The sequence below is a fragment of the Lonchura striata genome, chromosome 14 (assembly GCF_050655825.1).
Source record: "Lonchura striata isolate lonStrDom1 chromosome 14, ASM5065582v1, whole genome shotgun sequence".
Classification (NCBI taxonomy): domain Eukaryota; kingdom Metazoa; phylum Chordata; class Aves; order Passeriformes; family Estrildidae; genus Lonchura; species Lonchura striata.
The window spans coordinates 3250354-3264625 of record NC_140716.1 but is presented as its reverse complement, the minus strand read 5'-3'; the positions used below and the strand labels follow the sequence as shown (position 1 = coordinate 3264625).

Here is a 14272-nt window from a genome sequence, read left to right as displayed (position 1 = left end):
TCGTTTGCTGACACCACAGCAAAACAGGTGGTTCAAAATCACAAGTGCAAGGGTGGGGGGGGGAAGAAAATAAACCCTATTTGGTGATTTTGTGCTCATATTCACTGCAAAACTGTCCGGGAATGCTGCTAAATACACACCATTTTCCCTCTCACACTCTTTGCTCTATAATTAAGAGAGACTTCTAAAAATACAAACGGCCTCAAGCACCCAGTGAAGGCGTGCAGGTGCTGCTAACTGGAGGCACTTTAGTACAGCTCATTTTCTGGACAATTTTACTCGCCTGGCTCGTGCTCAGCGCCGATACTATTACAGTGATGCAATTATGCTGCTGCTGCTGCTGCTGCTGCTGCTGCTGCTGCTGCTGCTGCCGTGCTTGGCTTTTTCCCTGCGCTTTGCAGTTTGCCTTCCAAGTCCCCCCAGCCCTGCAGCTCACCCCAAGCGTGTCTCCGCCGGCGAGGCCCGGGGAGTTGGGGATTGGAGGGGTAAGGCTCTGTGTGTGTGTGTGTGTGTGTGTGTGTGTGTCACACCGACATGTGAACGTCCCTGTGTGGGCACCGAGGGGCATAACCCCGCGTGGGCATCGCCCAAAACAACCGCTGTGCAAAAGTTTTGGGTGAGGAAGCGAGCTGGCCGGGGGAAGCGAGCAGGAGGGAGCAGGAGCACGGAGAGGAACCCAAAAAAGCAGCAGTGATACCCTGAGTGCTGGCTGGGCAGGGAGGGGGCCCGTGGCACTGGCACGGCGATGCCGCTCGGCAAAACATCCCCCCCTAAACTGGCATTTGGGGGCACAGGGGTGAGGGGGAACTTTCCCCGTGGAGATGCCGCTGCGAAACTTCCCCGTCTTATTTCTCCATTAGGGCTGCAATAGGTGGAAGTGATTGACTCACTATGAGACTGCTGTTTTTGCCTCTGACTTGGGATTAAGACGGAGCTGGAGGAGCGGAGGAGCCGTGGTCGGCAGGCACCGGAGCCGGCACTTACCTCTCACCGCATCCAGCCCCTCCGGCCGTGGGGCTGCAGCTCCTGCAGAGTTAGCTGGCAGGGCACCCCACATCCACTCGGGTTTCTCCCAGGACCGACGTTCGGCTGCTGCTTCTTAGGCACAGACCCAACCCCTCCATTCCAACCACAGGGGGAAAAAAAAAAAATCTTCTTCCAAAAGAAAAAAAATAAAGAATTAAAAAAAAAAAAATTAGGGAGATTAAAAAAAAAAAAAAAAAAAAAGGCAAGCACGCTTTTTTTCTTGGTTCGGTTTCCTCGTGGAGAAAAAAAAGAAAAATAGATAAATCCCAGCGACCAAGAGATCCAGACTCAGGTGAATTTAGCTTCAAACTCCCTCTGCGCTTTCGGAGCCTTCACCCTCAAATGGGCTCTGGAAGATGCTGGGGGACCCATCGTTGCCAAAGTGTCATCAAATATCCTTTGGGCTCAACTCCGCTCCTGCCCAGGGAGGGTGGACTTCTTCCCTTCTTCCCTGCTTGCTGCGTGCTGTGGAGTTGGCAGGGACCTGCCTGTTCCAGCCTCAGCGTGGAGGGTGGGTGGGTTGGTTGGTTGATGTGGGTTGGTTTTCTATTTTTTTTTTTTTTTTTCTTTCTCGCCGCTATTGGTTTTCTTGCTATCTGATCCTGAGCGAGCGCTGCAGCTCGCCGCTTCCCTGCTTTCCCCCCCCCCTCCACCAGCTCCCAGGCTTTTGACAGGGAATGAAACACAGACACCCAGTGAGACAAGCTCCGGCTTCCACAAAGCTCCACTCCCTCCTGCTGCCTTTGTCCGCGAACAGCAACTCCTCCAACTCTGCCCGTAGACACGAGGGAACCTCTGCATCAGCACTTTCCTAATGGCTGCTGCGCCCCAGCCCTTCGGGCCTTCTTCTTCTTCTTCTCCTTCTTCTTCTTCTTCTTCTTCCTCGCTTCCTCTCCTCTACCTTGATGGCTTCCGCTTGCTTTTTCTAGCCCGGCCCTGGGAAGCACCGGGAAGCAACAGCCCTTTCCCCATGGATCCATCCCAGCTCCCCGCGCCGGGGCTGCGGTCGGGGGGCAGCCCCGCAGTCCATCAGCCTCCTCCCGAACACCTTCCATGAAAAATCGATGGTGGGACAGCGTCCCTGAAGGCTTCACTTTGGGCTGGTTTAAGGGCCAGGGGGCTGCGTGTGTGGAGAGGAGACGGGGGGCAGAGGGAGGGCTGAGAATTGGAGCCGCTTCTTTTTATTGCAGGCGGGGATTATTTTTATTTTTTTTTTAAAAAAGGTTGACTGGAGTCCAAGTTTGTTTCTTTGGTGGTGAGCATTGTTTTAAGCCATTTGGGAGGCTTTGGGTGTTCTCCAGGTGACACTATCCTTATAATAGCCAGGCCTTTTTGGAGAGGGTCAAAGTGAAACCTTGCTCCGGCAGCGTCTTTCCCCCGCGGAGGGGAGCGGGAGGCACAGGGATGCTGCAGTGGGCTCACAACCTCGGCTGGCTCCCAGCCAGAGGGAGATGCAAACCAGCCACCGTCTGTAATTTTTGCTACACTTCCTCCACACTCGGTCACCCGCGAGATCCCAGGGCTGCTGCCTGCTCCTTTTTTGGGGATTCACAGGCTTTGTTCAAAAAAAAAAAAAAAAAAAAAATCACAGCCAGGAGACCTCCAGCCTCGGTGCTGCTCAGCGTGGCTGTCACGAGCTGGCAGGTCACAGAGAAAACATAAAGCCCCACAGAACACGGCGCATGACGAGGCCGCCTGCCCCCCTGCCCTTTGGCAGCCTCACCCTCACTTTTCCGTGCTTCCCACCACAAGTTTGGAACAGCAATTCCTCCTTCTCCCCTTCGACAGCATCCTGGAGCAGTGATTCTCCTGGTGCCCAGCTCCCATCCTCTCCCAGGATGGAGCATTGTTCCCTCACTGCTCCCAAGCAGCCCAGACACCAGAGCACCTCAGGGCACTGCTCCCAGTGCTGCCTCCAGTCCCCTCTCCACATTGGCTCGTCTGGTCTCACCCCAGTCCACAAACCTCAGACACACTGAATTTTAAACAACACCAAAATCCCAGGATGAAAAGCACTGCAGGGCCTTGCAGCCCTGAAGGATGCTCAGTTAGCAGCAGGGATTGGGGATTTGCAGGTCAGAGGGGACCCCAGCTTACACACTGGGCATGGTGGTCTTGTGCAAGACCGCCCAGGGACAACCTGATCCCAAAACACTTCTCCTTTCTGTCTGTGCCAGCCTGCTCCTCCTCTCCTATCACCCCACCATGCCCATGGAAAGCTTCCCAAATACCTCCCTGCCCCGATGCCCAGCCAGAGGTGCCAGAACAAAGTTCCTGACACTCCCTTCAAAAATAGATTAAAAGATTGGCTGCAGAGCTGGGGTGGGAGACTGGCCATGGGCCAGGGGCACCCACTGGGGTGAGGGGAGCAGCTTCAGGGTCCCCGTTCCACGACGGGGGCTGGATGGGAGGGTTGGGTGGAGCTGGTCTGCCACAACTGGCCAGGCTGGTGTTCCCATCACCTGCCCACGCTGGTGCCTTATCCCTCTCTCCCATGTTTGCTACAGGAAATGCAAATTAACAGCCTGGGACTTCCATCCCGGTAAACCCCAGATTCCCTCTGCTTTTGGGGAGAAGCTCCCCACATTTTCCCATCAGGGCTGGGGAGAAGCTCATTGTGCCCTTCTGTCCGTGCAGGACCGCAGCCCTGGGGACCCCCATGTCCCCTGGGCTGCCAGCCAGGGAACAGCTCCAGCCGGGATCCAACCTCCCCCTGCCCTAAGCCAGGTGTGGCCATTCTTTTGGGAATTGTCCAAGGGAGGGAAGGAGGATGAGGGGGTGACAGGAGGGTGCAGCCGGCGGGGTCGAGCCCCTGGCGGTGCCCGCAGCGCGGCTGCGCAGGGCCGTGAGCGAGACAGGCCCGAGCCATTAGGGCTAATTTAATCAAGATGGATGGCCCGATTGGAGGGCTGCCTCCATAAATCCCCCACTCCCGCTGCATTAATGCCAGGGCTCCCAGAGGAGGAGGAGGAGGCCGAGGGGGAGGCGCAGGGATGAGGAAACGTGCTAAGTCACCCATGCTCCTGATGGCATCGGGCTGCTCCTTCGAGGTGCCACCACACCCTGGGGACGCAGCCCACCGTCCTCCAGCCCTTCCAAAAACCTAGCAGCTGGAGAGGGTGGGATTGCAAGCAAACTGGGTTTGCTGAGCCCCAAAAGGTGCAGAGTTGTTCATAAATCCCGCAGGGCAGGGGTGTGCATCCATGGGCATCTCACCCGTTTGCTCCAATGGGTTTTGCAGCAGGAGGAAGGTGGGGTGCTGGGGGAAATAGGCTTGGAGCCCCATCGCTGGCCCCGGTGTGATAACTGGGGCTTGGAAATAGAAGCTGAGAAAGCCCCAAGGCTGATGGATGCAGCACCCACCCCAGCAAAACACGCAGAACTCAAGCCACACCAGACCACGACACATCCCCACGGAATACCAGCTCCTGTCTCCCGCTCCCTTCCCACTTCAGCTCCTAAAAAACCCCATTTGCAGGCTCAGGGTTGCCATCTGATGACCCAAAACATATCCCCCCATCCACTGGGCAGTGGGAGCCACACGTGTCAGCTCAGGAAATCAGCCCTCATCCATGCAGGTTAAAAATAGCCGTGAGCTTTGCCACGGCCACGCCTCGCCCTGGCGCTCCAGCCGAGCTGGCTCCCATCTCCCCGGCCCAGCAGCCCCCCGAGCTCCCGGCCGTGGGCAGGGGTCTGCTCGGCTGTGGCCATCTGCTCCGGGATGCCAGCTCTGCCAGGCCACGCTGTTGGCCGGCAAAGGGATGCAGAGGGCCAAGTCCTGGTGGGATTTGGGAAGAGAGCGGGCCAGGGGATGCGGCACACGGAGGGGAGGATGGCTTTGTGGGCACCGCTCTCGCCCCTGGAGCGCTCACGGAGGCTGTGGCAGGGGAGAAAGCTGGGGTGATGGCCCAGTGCAGAAGAAAAGGTATTTGTGTTACCAGGGAGAGCAGTCAAGGATGTCCAGGAGCAGTTGGATGATGGAGAGAGGGATGCTCAGAACCCCTGCTCCATGTCCAGAGCATCTTGAGGGCTGTGTCAGCACAGAGGGAGCACAACCAAAAGTGCCCAGGGAGGTTGACCCGAGGGCAGGAGGAGCAGTGAGCTGTGGCACTGCCATGGATTTATCTGGAAACAGGAATGCACATCCCTGCACACCTCTGCTTTCTGGCTGTGCTTCAGCAAGACCAGGAGGCAGGGAAGGAGCCCAGCTGGTGGCAGGAGGAGCACAGCAGCTGAGGTCTTTTGATTGTGGTGCTTTTCTGGCACTACGAGTGAGGTCCTGGGGACCAGAAAGTGCTAATGGGGGCAAGAATTGGCCATTGCCATGCAGGGATGTGAAGCAGTTCTCCATAGGCCCAGCAGGTCTTGCTCTCTCAGCTCAGCACCACTCAATCACCCAGGAAAGAAAAGAAAAAGCAAGATTGGGCCTGAGAAACCATCAGTCAGGAACAATAATCTGTTCCATGCAAAGCCATGGAGCAGGTGAGCCATTTCTCCCCAGAATGGCTAGCACAGGGAGGAAAAATAGACATTTGTATTTCTGCCAGTTGACAAAATGAAATGCCACTTGTAGCCAGTGAAACTCTGCAGATTTTGCTAATGAAGGACTGCTCCGTCCAGCTTCCAGCTGGATTCCAGCCCCAGCCACAACACGGACACTGGCAGCGTCCCCCGTCGCATCCCAGCACTGGTGCCACAGGGCTCACTGCAAACCCAGGCACTGCCCCACAGCAGGGTCACAGCCCCATTGCCAGCTTTGCTCCCACCCTTTGCTCCCCTGTGTTTGCCCTGGGGACCGTGCTGCTGGGATAGCACCGTGTCCCTCGGGAGGCTCAAACATATCTTAGGAAATTTTCCCATTCTACTCAGCTTAATTTCACCCATTAGAGCTTGTTTCAGCAGGGTCCCGAGGGAATGTCACTCCCCAGCATCCTCCTCTGACTCTTCCTCTGCTTCTCCTCTCCATGTGCACACAGCTCACCTCAGGATGGCTCAGCCTTGCTCCACCATGAGCAGTGCTGGTCCAAACAACCACATCCTCCATAAAACCTGCCCCTCCCTGCACAGTCCCAGGGGATTTCCCAGCTGCTCATCATACACCTTTTAGGAGTTGAGAGGTGATGACCCCACCCTGCTGCACACAGAGAGGTCCAGCCGTGGACACCTTGAGGACACCTTGGCCAGTGCATTTTATCATGGGAGCCTGCTCCTTATCCACAACTGAAGAGCAAAAACAGAGCTAGTTTGGGAAAACTGTGCACCCTCAGCATGCCACCACTCCAAGACCAGGCCAGAAACTCCATGACTTTGGGATCCTGTCTGGAAAAAACATGATAAAGCAGGAGTAAAGAAGCTTATCTGCTGCTGTCATGGCCTGCAGGGTTTGGGGGGAGGATTTGGGGCAGCAGATGGGAATTCCTAGACTTTGTGCACAATGCCAGCGCCAGCTCCACGGCCTGGGCCAGTTGTGATGAGCATGGCTTTGGCTTTTCACCATGGGATGCTCCGAAAGGAACAGCAAAGGGCAGCTCCCCTGGGGGCTCACAGCACCCAGGAGAAACCACAGAGCCCTTTGAGCTCTCCTCACTCCACAACCATGTGGAGTTGTGGAGTTGCCCTTTCCCTCATCCAAAGGGTGGATTATTTTAGGATTATTTTAGGAAGGGAGGAGGAAAAAGCAGCAGTGATGAGCTGCTGACCGCAGAGCCCAGGCTGGGCACGCCGGGGGTCAGACAGGCACCTCACAGGACCCAGAGGTTTGGCTGCAGCCGAGAGCCCAACTGGCTTCTTACATAAACGACCTGAGGGCAGCGCCTGGAGCCCACCAGCGCAGGCAGCAGATGCTCCGAGGCCAAATCCACCCGGCCCCGGGCAGACGTCACCTAATCAGCAGCCTGGCTTCTTCCCAAGGCTCTCCTGGGCCACTCAGTAAATAAATATCTTATGTAAGCACCTCTGGCCTGGCTGGAGCCCGTTCAGCCTTGTCACACAGCCATTCCCTCCTGGACACACGCACAAGAGGAGGCCTGGGGGACCTGAGGGGGCTTTCCCCAGCACGGACCTGTCAGACCCCCTTGGTGACCCATCTCACAGCTGTGCCAGAGGCTCCAGGGAAAGCCCTGGTGTGTGGAGAAGGATTGCCCATCCCCAGAGGCAAAAAAAAAGAGGCAGAAGAAGGGGTCAAAATGATAACACACTTCTGCCTCCAAGCTATTTGTCCTCCAGGATTTGGCAGCTGAGTGCAGAGCTGGGAAGAGCCCAACTGCCCTTCCTACAAGGCCAGCACTTCCAGCCCAGCCACAGCTGGCTGGACCAGGAGTCCCCTCAGTGATAGAGACATCACACCAAGAGAGTCTGCCAGTGCTCAGCTCCCACCACGTGGGGAATTTCTCATCTCAGTCTCCCCTGGGGCAGGCTAGCCCCCAAATTTCTCAGCACTGCCAGAGACGAAAGAGAGAGAGAGAGAGATATTCCTCTTTGTCCTGAGCAGCCTTTTGGAGCCAGCTGGGGCTGGAGAGAGCCCATGGACGGACACAGCTGGGCTGGGACAGAGGATGCAGAGGATGGATAATCTGTGAGCATCTTCAGCACTGAAGCATCTTCCAGGCTGCTCAATGAGGTGAAAACAATGATGAGAGCCATGCTGGAAGATAATATTTCCTCCCTCTCTCTGGGCTCACATATTCAAAGGATTTACCATAGTGGTTTTAAAATAAATCCCAAATAAGTGGCCTCGAGCCTCACTATTGCCTTTTCCTCTCAGCACCAGCCTTGGGGGACTTGCCCATTTATGGGACATCCCCTCCTGTGCCAAACCAGGTCACAGCGAGCTCGGTGGGCTCAGACATCAGCTGGAGGATGCTCGGAGACACAGACAGCAGGAGGCCGAGGGAGCAGACAGGACACAGCCCCTGCTCCTCTTTGACAGGTCACTTGAACACTGCAGCCACTGAAAACCCGCCCTGTCTCCCACAAGAGGCATTTCACACCCGCCCCCGCTGCTAAATAAAGCCTAAATAAAGCAGCCCCAGCTCTGCTGCACCTCCCGGGGCGGTCCTGGGCACGGAGCAAGGTTCAATTCATCCCTGCAGAATCAGCACCAGCAGCTCCTCCATCAGCACTGGAGCTCCAGGCTGAGCCGGCCACCAGGCTGGAGAGGAAAAGAGAGGCACAGAGAATTTGGGTCTCTGTAGCTGGCAGAGGGGAACATATGCACAAATATTTGTGCTTTCCTGATCTTGGCAAGGCCTCTCTGCCCGTTGTTGGCAGATCTCAGGGTTTGGCAAAGGGCAAAGGGGTCCAGGCAGCAGCTGCCTGTGGCAGCCCTCGGATCTGGGGATGGCAATAAAGGAAAAACTTTACGGATTGCTCAGGTCCTGTCCTCAGGCACGCAGTGACACCGGGCAGCTGCAGGTGCCAGAGCCAAGTGTTTGAAACTTATAGAGTGAAGGAACAGCCAAAACTGGCAGAACCCCTCCAGTTTTCACCCTCTGCTCAAAGCCTCGAGCAGGACCCGCTCCAGACTCCAGGACTGTGCCAGGGAAGCCAAGGGGTCAGTCTGAAACAGAGCTGCATCTTGGGATCACCTGCCTGGGATGGGTTTCTGGAGGGTGGAGCCTTAAAAAACAGAGGTTCAGTAGTGCCCAGGGCCAGAGAGATGAAAGGTTTAGCTATTCTTTGGGTTGTGGAGCAAAATAAAACTGTACATTCATATGGAAACAAATTATTTTTAAGTGAAAGACTAAATTATAAAGGGTTTTTTTTTGCATGAGTCTCAAAGCAGTTTGTTCAATCCAAAAGGCACTAACTCCCCACCAGGTTGTTGCACTCATTTGTAAATCACAGTTCTCCTCTAGACAATTTAAAAGACATTTTCCAAAGCAGAAGAGGCAATTGAAAAAAAAATTAATCTCCAGAGCATTCCGACTCTTCTGAAAACTTCACATTTCCAAAAAGCCAAGGTAAAGCACCGTGGTCTTCCCAGTTGTTTCTCTCCCCCATTTTGTGCAATCACATGTAATTCCCAAGCTCTGCATGAGTTTGGGATGGGAGCCAGGCTCTGCAGTGCCAGTGCTGAGCACACGCAGCTGCCAGCACGCTCCGGATCAGAGCCCCAGCACCCAGCAAAGCCCAGGGCAGGGAGCTCCTAAAGGAGTGAGGAAATGCCCTTTCCCTTTCCCTGGGGTGTTTATCCCTGTGGGGTGAGCCAGGGAATTCCATTTGGGATGCAGGGGTGGCACAAGAGATCCCATCAGGTGGTACCTGCTGCTCTGGGATGCTCCAGTGCAGCAGCTTACAGAGATGACACAGAAGGGCTGATTCCCACATGGAGCTGCTGTGGAACTTCCTAAATCCCTCCTTTTCAGAACACACCTCACCCCTCTGCAATGCTCAGGTGGCACACACACCTCACGTGGGGATGCCAAAGCAAGGTGAGGTGGAATACCCAGGGAAGGTGTGATCCAGGTCTCTGGGAGGACAGGAAACTCCTCCTGAGCAGCCCACGCCTCAAATCCAATGCCACTGGGATGGAAATTTGGCTGTCACCAGCTGTAAATGTCCATGGCAGGGCAGAAATTATTTATGTTCTTCCCTAAAGACTGCAGCCAGCAGGAGGGCACTGCCTACCAGGCCAGCACAATATGCTTCTTAAGAATTCCTTTTTTTCTTCCTCTCTTCCTCTCCATTCTGGATGCTGGATGATAAAAGAAAAAGCAGCAAAACCTTCCCAGAGCCCAGTCCCAAGCGACCCCCAAGCCCCAACGTCCCCCTGGATGTCAGCAAGGTTCCAGTGTAAATTTTTTAGGTTGGTTTATCAGGAATCGAACTGTGCCTCTCCCCAGGGGATCTTCCACTTCTTCTCCATTAAGATAAAAAGGAGCAAAGTTTTAAAAGCCCACTGTTTAACAAGGCAGCTGCAGGGAGGCTACTCAACTGATTGAGTTTTTACCTGGTCCTTACAGGCAAGCTCAAGTACTTAACATAGAAATGAGGTTTAGTCACAGCAAGGCATTTGGGATTAGAGCTGGCTGGAGAAATTCTGATGAAACCACGTTCCTTCAGAATATGCACTCTTGTCAAAATTGAAATGTTTTGTGAGATTGAATAGGTTTAGCCAGAAGTTCATTTCCCAAAGAAAATCAGGGAGAAGTTGCAAGAAAATTTGTTGAATGAAAAAAGATGTTCTTTTTCTTTTGAGCCATGCTGAGGTGTATGTTGTTGATGAGGTTAGTTTTTTTCTTTTTTTCTTTTTTTCTTTTTTTTTTTTGGTTGTTGTTGTTGCTGTTGTTGTTTTGAAGGTTTATTTTAAGTCGTGTATTGCTCAGGGAAGGACCTGAAGAACTATTTTCTCTCTAATGACAAGTTTACCCAAACTCAGCAATTCCCTGCTCCCTGCTGGCTCACGGACTGGTAGCCCTGAAGACATTTATGGCTCTGCAAGAAATTCTTGCTATCAGACTCCAAGGACAGCACGACTCAATAAAGACAAGCTATCAAATCCCACCTGGAGTGATCCTGGGGAGGCGAGGGAAGCCAGGCAGGACCAGGGCAGGCAGCATGACTGCAAACAGCATCAATGACCTTCACTAAGATGAGTCCCCAGCAGCAATTGGGAATTTCTCACCCAAGCCCCACACCTTTTGAGGAGCATCACCCCACTGAAAAAAAAAAGAAAGGATGGGGCACCCCTCAGCATGGGAAAAATGGTGAGTGACTTCCATACGGAATGGCAGACCATGGGGGTTTCTGCAAACCTGTTAGTTTCAATTTTCTAACTTTTCTTCTGCCAAAATCTGGCATTGGTCCTGTTGGATAAACCTGTTACTTGAGCCTCTTGGTAAAAGTTCACACTCTTGAGTCCAGCAGGTAAAACCTCAGGGTCAGGGTTTCATTGGGAGGATCCACTTGGGTTTTTGGGCTCTTGTTTGAGCATCAGCTGGGACCAACAATGGCCTGGGCTTCTCCTGCTCTGAGGCAGCATCCTGGAGCAGCTGCTTAGCAGGCAGGGGAAGGAGCATTGGCATTTCCCCGTGTTAGAGCCAGCAGCAGCTCCCAGAGCAGCCACACGGATTTTGCACAGCCCTTCCCTGTGACCAAGGGGCTGCAATCACCTCGGGGCTTATTTAGCAACAGCTCCTCTGCTCGCCTTCAGGAGGTAGGAACTCTGAGCTGCCTTAGGTTGGCAGCAAGTTGGCATCTTAGCAGCCCTGCCTGGAGCAGGTAGGCTCAGAACAGACACTTTTCCAAGGGTGGGAGGAGCAGGCAGAGCTGTTGGACCGAGTCACAACAAGGAATCCCTGTTACAACTCAAACTACAGCCCAAAACATCCTCCCCAGGTTGTTGGTGAATGCCAGCTATACAAGTAGATTTTGGAGAAACAATCAACAGCCCACAGTCCAAAACAGCAAGTTCAGAGTTTTCCTCCAGCCCTGTTACAACCTCTCATCACCATCCAAATCCAAGGAGGGTTTGTGCTCGAGCTCAGGCTGGGGGTGTCCAGGAACCCTCTGAGTACTCTCCCTGTATCCCCAGCTGTGAGCAAACCATCCAAATGCAGCAGTACTGGGGGGGCTTTGTTTTTGTTCCCCCTCCCCTTGCTTTGGGATGAGAGGAGCTTTATCAAAGACTTCCTCTTAATCTCCTGCCAAGCGGACATCACCGGCTCCTGCCGTCACATCGTGCTCTGGACACACACAGAGTTTTCTGCCCCGGCTTAAAAAGAACATTGTTTGCAGAACAGAGTGAACAACACGTGAAAAGGAGAAGAGAAAAAAAAATTAAAAAAAAAAAAAAAAAAGAGAGATCTGTGATGTTTGCTGGAAGAAAAACCCACTCATTTGTTTGGACAAGGATTCTCAGCACGTACAATCTCAGGAACAAAAGGAGATGCTTGTTCTCTGCTGTGTTTGTGGGAAGAGTCCTGTAAATATTATGGGGTGTTTGTGCTGTAGAAATTATCTGATTATCTGCAACCCACCCTCAGAATCTCCCAGCACCTCCAAAAACCCTGCTGAGGGATCCAGCCCTTGCCCAGACTCACAGATCTGGACCCTGAGCCCTCCCTTTATATTCAGTAGCAGCCTGTTCCAACAAAAGTAACTGCAACACAAAAATTCCTTTGGGAGGAAGTTTTGGGAAGAAGCACGGCTCCATCTGACCTTGCTGGTACTCAACAAGATGTAGGTCAAATATTTTAATTGCCAAGTCACTAATCCCCCACGAGCAGCTCTCCAATATTTGCACATTGCTGTGGACTTACAGCCTTTGGAAGCATCGGGGGGGGGGCAAAGAAATAGCAGCTGGATTGATGGGGCAGCAATTCCTGCTGAAACACAGCTCTGGATACAACTGCTTGGGATGAATGGCTGTGACTGCAGGGAGAAGGGAGAGGAGCAGGGGGGAGTTGCTGCTCCACCAGCTGCATTTCCAGTTGGATTCAAAGCTCTTCCCACCTTCCCAAGGCAGCATCCCTCAGCATCGGAGCACAACTGTCCCAGCTACACAGGCAGCACATGAATACACCCCTGGAGCCTCCCCACTCCCATTGCTGTTGGGGGACTCGGGGGAAGACAGGCATTTTATTTTGATGAGGAATCAGAGACTGAAGCAGCCGCGGTGGCGCGAGCGCCTGCAATGCAGCCAGCTCCAGGCTGCAGCTCGCTGACACCTGAGACTGCTTCGGCAGGCACAGGACCAGCAAATGCCTCCGTGCTCCCCAAGGAATTTGAAGGGACTGAGTGTAATTACCCGTGATGGAATTTGACTCACACAGAAAAAAATACTACAGCAGGAATCGCAGCTCCTGGGTCAGGCAGGGACAAGGAAAAGCACCCCGAATCGCCACGCTCAGACCCTGCCATCAGGGTCTGAAATCCATCATGGAAATCTTTGAATTAGCTCAATTTTCTACCCCTCGCTGCTGCTGGCATCCCACTCTGGAGTTGCCTCCTGAGGATGCTCCACTCCAGGTGTGCTCACCCCAGGGTGGGCTTCCCCACATGTTGGGACACACAAAGTCTCCCCTTGGGGCTGGTTTCCCAGTCAGGCACAACCAGCATTAGCTCAGTGACAGCTTCTCCAGAGAGGAAAGGAAATGGGGACAGGAGACTGGGATATGTGTGGAAAACCTCACATTTTCAGGTCAGAATTAAAAAGGCCAATTTCATTATCATCCCTCAGGTACAGGAATGGTCTCACTTGCTCAAGCAGGGCTTAGCAAGACACTGGCCTGGCCCAGAGCAGTGACGTTGCTGCAGCCCTGAGCACAAATGGGAAATTCTGATGAAGACAGAGGTTGCATCATTAAAATGGAGCGAGTTGGATTCTGCCTGTATATCTACCCCTGCAAATCCCAGACAAAAGATTTTCCAGATTACGTATGCACATTCCTTTCCCTGCTGTCCCATTAAAGAACACACAGTGCCCCTCTCCCAGCCTACACCAAAGCATCACCCCAGGCATGCAAGAGGCAGGTTCAAAGCTTTGGGGCCCAGGGCTATCCAGGGAAGGAGATACTCAGGAGAAAGAAAAGACTGTGGAGCTTTTTTCCCTCCATTTTTCACATTTTTCAGAGGATGTACCTTTGTTTTTATGTGGCAGAGGGAAAGCTCAGGTTGTGACAACAGCAGCCCATTGGATTTGATGCACAGCAAAAAAAGTTGGGTATTTTTTCTTGCTTTTCCTGGCTGCTCCAGGTACCTGAGATATGACACTGTCTGCTGGGGCATCACATGGACACACTTCATATTCAGTCTCACCTTCACAAATAAGAAGAAAACCTTGATTTTCACTATTTCTGTTCCTTAGACTGAGTCACACAGGAGAGTTATCCCCAGTTTTGGGACCCAGGAGCATGGAAGAAGCTGTGGCTGCTGGGGTACAAGGCTCATCCTCCTTCTTGCTCCATTCCCCCTACATTTGGCCACTGGGAAGGGAATTGTTTGTGCAACTGCTGCCAATGCACATTCCATGGAAAACAGGGAACAGGTTATAGGGGATGCTGGCCTCTGGAGCAGTGCATGAAACTTCAGTGTGTCCCACAGGGACAATTATCAAGTGGGAGAGTCAGTCTTCCCAACCTAAAGCCATTAGTTACAAAACAGGGACGAGGGCTTAAAGCTCTTATGTTTGAACATGTTAGCTCAGCCCTTTAGGGAACTCCTGATGTGCTAGAGCATCTAATCTCTAAAAATCACTTTTACTCAGCCTTGCTCTGGGTTTTCCTTTTTAATCAACTTAATCTTT

The 14272-nt window shown here is 53.1% G+C and overlaps 1 protein-coding gene across 1 annotated transcript in view; it reads right to left on the bottom strand.

Moving 5' to 3' along the window:
* LOC110481203 (ATP-sensitive inward rectifier potassium channel 12) overlaps window positions 1-1473 on the bottom strand; it is a 31004-nt gene extending 29531 nt beyond the window's left edge. The window contains exon 1 of the mRNA XM_021549721.4: window positions 985-1473. The gene's annotated coding sequence lies outside the window, so the exon portion shown is untranslated. The remainder of the gene's footprint in view (window positions 1-984) is intronic.
* Between the last annotated feature and the right edge of the window lie 12799 nt (window positions 1474-14272).